This window comes from Silene latifolia, chromosome Y, assembly GCF_048544455.1.
Source record: "Silene latifolia isolate original U9 population chromosome Y, ASM4854445v1, whole genome shotgun sequence".
NCBI lineage: Eukaryota > Viridiplantae > Streptophyta > Magnoliopsida > Caryophyllales > Caryophyllaceae > Silene > Silene latifolia.
In genome coordinates, this window is record NC_133538.1 from 186633930 (window position 1) to 186642207 (window position 8278).

Here is an 8278-nt window from a genome sequence, read left to right on the forward strand (position 1 = left end):
TCCGCAAATCTGATCAATTCATTCATCGTCAACTTAGTCGGTCTCTTTTCTCATCCCTTCAATATCCGGCTCTTGTATCATCCCACAACAAATCCTCATAAAAACATCATTACATTGTTTTAAACAATATAATAAGATTTATTCCATGATTTTGTTCACAAATCGCAAATCATGTATTTTATGAAGATTAAGGGATAAAGACGAAGCGGAAAAAAAAAGGAGATGTGCAATCAAATCGAGATGAAGACGATGACGAAAAATCTTATACTCGGCCTATTTGTATTCTTAATAACATGCAAAGTGATATAGTTGTGTTTTTTGATGTTTTTTTTTAACTTTTATGCCAATTTAGCATTGAAAATGATCCGAGTAATTTTTTTGGTGGAAGGTAAAAAATATATTAATGAATCAATGAATCCGTACACCATACATCCATTTACACAAATTATATGGCCATCTATCCTCTAGATGCATCCAAATACAATTAAACAGTTAAATCTATCCAAGAACCTGGCCTCTGATGTTAACCTCTCCATTGCTGATTTTGGTACCTGATCTTCATATTTTTCTGCAGCTCTTAGACTTAGGCATTCCCATTTCTTATAAGAGAATAGCAGTGGGGGATTGTAGCAGACCGGTGGAGAAGCTTGTGGGTAGAATCAGGAGCTTGGGAGCTGGTAAACTGAGCTATGCTGGTAGACTGGTTCTTGTCCAAAGTGTTTTGTCACAGCTGCAGACTTATTGGGCCAGGATTTTTCTCATCCGCACCACTGTGATTACTAAACTGATGAATATTTGTAGGAACTACCTATGGGCAGGTTCTGATGAGTTCCTTAAGGTGACACCTGTCTCTTGGGATAAGGTTTGTTATGAGAAGAAAAATGGTGGGTTAGGAGTAATTCACAGTAAAATTTGGAATCAGGCTATGATTGGTAAGTATTGTTGGTGGATTGTCTCCAAAGCAGATCATCTTTGAATTAAGTGCGTTAATCACATTTATATTAAGGGTCATGACTAGTTTTCTTATCAACCTTCACTAAACTCTAGTTGGACTTGGAGACAGATCTGCAAAATAAAAGAGCTGATGAAGTCAGGCTATGTGCAGGATCAATGGAGTATGAATGGTGGTAGGTATACTACTGTTTCAGGGTATGACTGGCTGTTGGGGGCTCAGGTTCAGGTACCTTGGGTACCTGTGGTTTGGAACAAACTGAATGTACCTAAGCATAGCTTTATTGCTTGGTGTATGTTCAGCAGAGACTTTTGACTAAAGACAGGTTGTATAAGTTTGCTATGGCATTACCAAATGAGTGTGATGTGTGTATGGTGCACCCTGAAACTCATTCCCATATATTTTTTGAGTGCATCTGATGTATCACTTTCATATATACTTTTATAGCTCCCTTTATACCGTTTTACATACCGTTTCGTGCCTATTATATCATTTATATGCTTTATTTCAATGAATTGTCGATACTGCCGCTATTTTGTGTTTTGATGCAGAAATGACTCGTTATGAGTATGATCAAGCTAAGATTAGCATGGCGGAGACGGCATAGAAGAATACACGAAGCATGGCACGGGAAACGAGGAATCATGAAGACTAGAAGTCAAAGAAGAGAAGAAGGAACCTGTGAGCTAGTTCCTCGATCGAGTCACTGCTGACTCGATCGAGCGGCCCTCGATCGAGTCACCTCGACTCGATCGAGGATCCTTCTCAGCGGGTTTATTTCCGGAATTTCCTAAAACGTTAATCTTTTGTTATAAATTAAAGACTCGGGTTTTATTGTAAACTTACGTTATATTTTGCTTAGTATTGCTGGAAAACTCTCTTAAGAACCCTAATCTTCCTTTTGTATGGTACTAATCTTTCCTCACTAATTTAATAATTGTTTTATGTTCTTCAATTATTGTTTTATACTTGCAATCATGCTTTCATCTTTAATCATATTCATTGTTGTTATCGTAGTTATGAGTAGCTAATCCCCTCATCTAGGATGAAGGGGATCTAGGTTAATTAAAAGGGAAAATCAATTAGTTGCTATTGATATCATTAAAGTTGTTGTTTGATTATTGTAATTCTTCTAGTTAATTACTTGAGGCCTGAGTTTTTAATTAGTGTAGCGAATCGATCCTATCGCCGACCGGGTTAGAATTGATATAGGCTGCGATAATCAAATAGAAAGTATCTAATCATAGCGACCGCATGTTAGAATCGATCTAAAGGGCATAATTGAGTCGACCGATCTTATGACCTTAAACAACTTGATAGATTTAGTAATTGATTGATAATCCCCGACTGATTGACCTAGTGAACCTAATTCCTAGACTTTTAATAATATTGTTGTTCATCCTTTAATTACATTGCAATTAGTTTGTTAGAATCAACCCAAAACAAAACCCCCGAAATTGGTTACTTCTAGACAGTTTAAATACTCTTAGACTAGCTTTTACCGCTCTCCCGTGGATTCGATACTGTCTTATCACTAGCTATTCTTGTTAGTCCTGAGATAGTTTTACTTTGATTTGGTAATACGACTTTAGCCACATCAAATTTGCGCCGTTCGGGGAGGCAACAATTGTTTAGTCTGTTTGTGTTTATTTTGTCTTTTTGTCTCAGGGAACCCAGTTCCTTGAGACCGTTCTCACACTTTCTTGTTAGTTCTGTTTATGCCCAGGTCTAATAGGTCGCAGATTATTCCTTTTGATCCTGAACCTGAGAAGACTTTTCGCTACAGACAGAAATTCAATCAAGAAGTGGGTCAAGTAGAAGACTTGAGTATACTTGACGTCGAAACGGCGAGCTCAACTGAGACAGCCGATCGGTCCTACGAAGAGGAAGAGGACGAAATTCCTATTCCTGAAATTCCAGTTATCACTGAAAGTCCTAAAGCCCCCATCATGCCTACCTTAGCCAGTCACTCTGAGCCGACCTTAGACTCTATTCCACAAGGGTTTAAGCTGTCAACTACTACCAATGGAACATTCGAGATTCGGCCATCTTATATCAATTTGGTGGAACGAAATATGTTTGGAGGGACAGCTGCTGAGGATCCTGCGACGCATATGGAGAAATTTGTCACTTACTGCTGTTCTATCCCATTAACAGCTGGAGTGACACAAGATCAGGTGAAGCAGGTGCTCTTTCCTTTTTCCCTGAAAGATGGAGCTGCTGAGTGGTTGAGAGATATGGATATGGATACTGAAGGAGTTACAGACTGGAATTCCTTGGCTCTTGCTTTCTACAAGAGGTACTTCCCACCTCAAAAGACTAATGCTTTGAGGAATCAAATTACTAGTTTCAAGCAAGCAGCTACTGAAGATTTGAATGAAGCTTGGACTCGTTTCAAGCGTTTGGTTCGATCAGTTCCCCATCATGGTTTACCAAAGTGGTTCCTTTGCAACCAGTTTTATAACGGGTTGTTTGACGATCATCGTGCCCTTTTGGATTCATCTGCAAATGGGAGGTTTCAAGATAACACCAATGATGGTGATGCGTGGAAGTTGATTGATCAGATTGCTACCCATACCGCCAGGTATGGAAATCCCAGGGGAAGCACGCGAGGTACTGGAGTTGATAGTGCTCTGGCGGCACAGCTGGAGACTATTTCAGCTCAGATTGCTGAGATAAAGACTACCCAATCATTGGGTAGTAAAGAGAGAGTTCATGCTATGAGTCAGCAAGTAGAGGAGACTTGTGCTAGATGCGGTTTAGATGGTCATGGTGCAGCTGATTGTATGAGCACATTTGAGCAGGTTAACGCCTTTCAGGCTTACAGACAAGGTGCACAAGGTACACCTTTCTCCAACTTCTACAATGAGAGAACGAAGGAACATCCTTTCCTTCAATGGTCTAGTCAGAATGTGCAAAACCCGCAGCAGTCACAACCGCAGAAGAATGTTTATATCCCTCCCAACAATCGTGTTAATCAGTCACAAGGGGGATATCAAAGGCAAAATCAAGGAGGCCAGCAGTTTAACAACCAATATCAACAGCCTCCTCAGCAAACTCCTCAACAAATTCCTCAACAAGCTCCGAATAATGATATGGCAGAGTTGCGCAATCTTTTGCAACAAACTTTGTCAATGCAGCAGAAGCAGACGGCTCAAATTTCTGAGCTGATTGCCCATAACAAGATGTTAGATAATCAAGTGGATCAGATGGCACTTCAAAATCCATCAAAACAGGCCGTAGGTCTTCCTCCTCAAGGTAAGCAAGCTCATGAGCAAGCTAATGTTATTCAGCTGAGGAGCGGTACTTCTTATACGAACCCCGACCTGCAAAGTCTTGAGAATGAAGTGCCCATTACTGTTGATGAAGTCCCTTACATGCATCCCAAAGGATTGGGTAATTTGGAGCTTAGTGATGATGAGAAAGAGCCTGACGAAGTTGAAACACGACAGTAACGTCAAACTCTGGCAAGCCAATCATTACCGATTAGTGTTGAGCAGTTGACTATAAAATGAATCATCTCTTACGTATTCTTAAAAATGAGATTTAAACATGTGATCATCATGATCGATAATTGTGATCGCATCATTGTCAGATGACACATATTCCAACAAATAGACCGTGTAAAATAGCAATAATCAAGGGGAAAATAGAGGGCAATGGACGACTAATTAACAATAAACACAATGTAGGTGGTGGATTTGGCAAATGGGCAAGAAAAATGGAGGCATTGAGGTTTTTTGATCGCAAATATGGAAGGGGGTCGAAATAATGAAGAGGAAATGAAAGAAATAAAACAAAAGAGGGAGTTAAAGAGACTCCCTGCATGTAATTTCCAAATTCACTCGATCGAGTGATTTAGAACTGCTCGATCGAGAACTTCTTGCATTTATCCACTCGATCGAGTAAAAAATTACTCAATTGAGAACTCCCCTTTTCAGCTTTAGTCGATCGAGTAGCTGGAAACCATTCGATCGAACAAATTCCACTCGATCGAGTACAAAAGTACTCGATCGATCTCTTTTGTTCGTGTAAGCTCTTGAATTTGCGTATAATTCCTTTGAGTTTACGTATAATTCCCCAAACCCGCATAAAAACACACGCAAAAATATCCCAATATACCAAATACGTAAAGTAACAGTCTATAGTCTCTAATCTACGCTAAAAATGTCTAAATTCTAATTGTCCTAATAAAAAGTAATAAATAAAATTCAACGGAAAATTTAAAAGTTGTTTTTACAATTTGTTACACGGGGCATTTCCCCGCTTATTTCTCAAGGCAATTCAATAGCCCCTCGGAGGGCTCCTGACTGGAGGACGTCATCTCAGCAACATTAATCGTCCTCTTCAATTTCCACGAGCTTGCATTTGAATCATTAGGAGGAGAATAGTTGACGTCCACGTACGCGCGAACTTTTCTCATCCTTACTCCTTTCACATCGGCTTTGACATCGTCACTCCCACTTTGACTGACATTGATTGCACAATACCCTTTGACAGCTGCTACATTATTTTCATCTGTACTTGCAGCAAGGAAAACAGACGAACTTTCCTCCTTTTTGCTCTCAACTTGAGGCGGAGGGGTAACAATAGCAGCACAATATTCCAAATTCTCGTTTGGAGTGTCAATAAGAGGGTCAATAAAAGAGAGGACATTGCAAGGCTGAGCTTGCATGGGAGCCCTTCGGAACTTAGACTGATGGAATATCAATTCCTCGTCCCCAATCTGAAAAGTCAATGTCTTGCCCCCGACGTCTATTACTGCACGGTCAGTGAATAAAAATGGCCTCCCTAAAATAATAGGGGTATGGGCATCTTCGGGGATGTCAAGTACAACGAAGTCAACGGGAATAAAGAACCTCCCGATCTTAACAGGTATGTCTTCTATGACACCTAGTGGCCGTGATATGCTATGTTCGGCCATCTTAACAGTCGTGTTTGTGCAATTAAACTTGGTCAAACCAAGTCTCTTAGCCAGAGACAGCGGTAAGACACTCACGCTAGCAACAAGATTGCATAATGCGTTATCAATCAAATGGGTACCAATATGACACGGAATCGAAAAACTACCCGGGTCTGACTGTTTGGGAGGTAACTTTTTCTGAACTAGGGCCGTCCCTACCTCGGTCAAAGCTACCGTCTCATGGTCGTTAATGTGCCTCTTACGCGATAAAATTTCATTCATAAATTTAAGGTAAGAGGGTACCTGTGTCAGCAGTTCGGCGAATGGTACAGTGACTCGCAAGCTTTTCAGGAGTTCGGCAAATTTGCTGAATTGTTGATTAGCTTTAGTACTTTGCAAACGCCTCGGGAAGGGCACCGTGATGGGTATCTCGAGCAATTTGTTCCTCTCTTCCAATGTATCAGCTGGATCAAGCTCTAAATCCTTTGAACGCTTCTTTCCTCTCGAACGAGGTCTTTCAGGCGATATTTCACTCAATCGAGCACTAGCAGGCTCTCGATCGAGTTTTTCTTTATCAGCACTACTCGATCGACCAAAACTACCATTCGATCAAGCAGGTTCTTCAACAAAATCACTCGATCGACCAGAAATTTCATTCGATCGAGTAAAATATTTTTCCCGTTCACTCGATCGAGTAGAAATTTTACTCGATCGAGTCCTTTCTTCAGCACTTTCACTCGATCGACCACCAGAAATTAGTCGATCGAGTACTTTCTTTGTCATCAGCTCTTTTTCTTCGACAGAACACTGTTCATCAACAGTAATTACCTTCCTCGGGTCTGATTTCGGTCCTTCATATGAATAACCGCTCCTCAAATTGATTAAACTCACCGTCTCATGTGGGTTCTTATCGGCTTGTGACGGTAAATGTCCCGGTTTCCTTGTGGACTGGTTCGCGGCTAACTGGGCAACTTGAGTTTCAAGTGCCTTGATAGATGCATCTTTTTGTTGATCACTCAGCTGCCACTGCTTTGCCAAAGACTGCAACATCGTCTTCAAATCACCTAGCTCACTTACTCCACCAGAAGATGATGCACCTTGATTAGGTGCTGGAAAGGAAGGAGGCTTCTGAAAGCCTTGTTGAGCCTTATGAGGAGGGACATATGGCTGCTGTTGCTGCGGAGGAGGGGTAGGATTGAGCACATTTTGACTTGTCCACCTCAAATTGGGATGGCCTGCCCCTTGGTTGTTATAATAGGAACCCCCTCCTTGCATGTATTGTTGAAAAGCAAGAACCTGTTCCTTCTCCGTAAGAAAGCCAACAACAGTGTGGCCGTCGTTGCTCCCACACCTCTCACATGTGACACTCTCCCCTCTAGTAAGCAAATGGACCGTCTGAGGCTCCCCAGCAGAATGCAGCTCCAACTTATCAAACCTAGCATTCATGGCTTCCAGCTGAGCCACAACTTGCTTATCGACTGCATGAACTGTTCTAATACCATCCCTCGGGTTTCCATACTCAGCACAGTGGGTCGCCATCTCTTCGATAAGAGCCCATCCCTTATCATCGTCGGTGTTCTTTTGGAATCTTCCATTAGATGATGCATCAAGTATGGCTCTGTTATCATCGTATAGCCCATTGTAGAACTGATTGGATAGGAACCACGGATAAAAACCATGGTGAGGAATAGACCTCACCAACCTCTTGAAACGGCACCATGCTTCATAGAAAGTTTTATCAGGTGCTTGCTTGAAATTGGTAATCTTGGCCCTCAGCTTATTAGTGCGCTGCGGAGGGAAATCTCTCTTATAAAAAGCAAGAGCAAGGGTCTCCCAGTATGTGACCCCCGCGGCCGTGCGGTCCAAAACAGTCAGCCAATCCCTGGCTAAGTCAGCCAAAGAAAAAGGAAACAGAACCTCCTTAATCTTGTCTTGAGTTACCTCCTTTGTGGCGGGGATAGTAGAACAGTAGTCCGTAGAGACCTCCATATGCTTCCTTGGGTCTTCACCTGCCACACCTCTAAAGAGATTCCTCTCCACCAGATTGATAGGAAGGACGGATGTCAAATGTATTCCCATCCTCAGTCTGGAGATTGAAACCCTTTGGAATTGATGATGCTTTAGGCTCCGAATGACTAGCAATGTTCGGCAACTTTACTGGTTGGCTTACAGAACTGGAAGTATCTTCTTCAAAAGATGGATTTTCTGTAAAAAGGAAATGCTGAAGCTCTGGTTCGAAAGTACTCAAGTCTTCGTTTCGTGATTCTCTTTGCAGACGGAGTCTATGCCTGAACAGTCTCTCTGGCTCAGAATTAGCTGAAACTAACTCAAACCTGTGTGACCTGGGCATACATAACACTGAAAGAAAATGAATAAGAACTGCCTCAAGGAATAAAAATTCCCTGAGACGGATAAAATAAACG

General features: G+C 41.6%; 1 non-coding gene across 1 annotated transcript; it reads left to right on the plus strand.

Annotated features, from left to right (window-relative positions):
• Nucleotides 1–7527: 7527 nt before the first annotated feature.
• LOC141635490 (small nucleolar RNA R71) lies at nt 7528–7634 on the plus strand. Its single transcript, XR_012540174.1, has one exon. It is a non-coding gene; the product is annotated as a small nucleolar RNA R71 (small nucleolar RNA).
• Nucleotides 7635–8278: the final 644 nt, after the last annotated feature.